The sequence below is a fragment of the Selaginella moellendorffii genome, unplaced genomic scaffold (assembly GCF_000143415.4).
Source record: "Selaginella moellendorffii unplaced genomic scaffold, v1.0 SELMOscaffold_63, whole genome shotgun sequence".
Classification (NCBI taxonomy): domain Eukaryota; kingdom Viridiplantae; phylum Streptophyta; class Lycopodiopsida; order Selaginellales; family Selaginellaceae; genus Selaginella; species Selaginella moellendorffii.
This window is the reverse complement of record NW_003314324.1, coordinates 248,176-248,634: the sequence shown is the minus strand read 5'-3', so window position 1 is coordinate 248,634 and position 459 is coordinate 248,176.

The window sequence follows — 459 nt, the reverse complement described above, 5'->3', positions numbered from 1 at the left end:
TATATAGATTTAACTCTTTGATTTGTCCATATCATATATCTTTGCAAAGACAAAACATATCAAAAGGAATAAGATATATATAAAAAATTTACTTTTTTTTATAATACTTTAGTGGATTACAAAAGCCATTGAAAGGTTTATAGAGTGGATTTATTAGTGCTTTCCACTGTGCTGTCCATTTCTTCTTTTTTCGGAAGTAATAGGAGCATTTTTATCAATAGTGACAGTGGTTTCCACATTTCCGGATGGGTAATAAGGACCAGGCGTGTAATATGGAAATTGTGGTAGTGAAACAAAATTAACATTCTCACATTTCTGTATGCTAGAACTACTTACAGATTTTTTGTCTTCCTTGCTTCCCATCTCTGTAAACTCTAAAGAATGAACGAGTGAATCAATGTTCCAAATTATTTATATATTTCTGGTCAATTGTTGAAATCTCAAAATGTTGAAATGTAC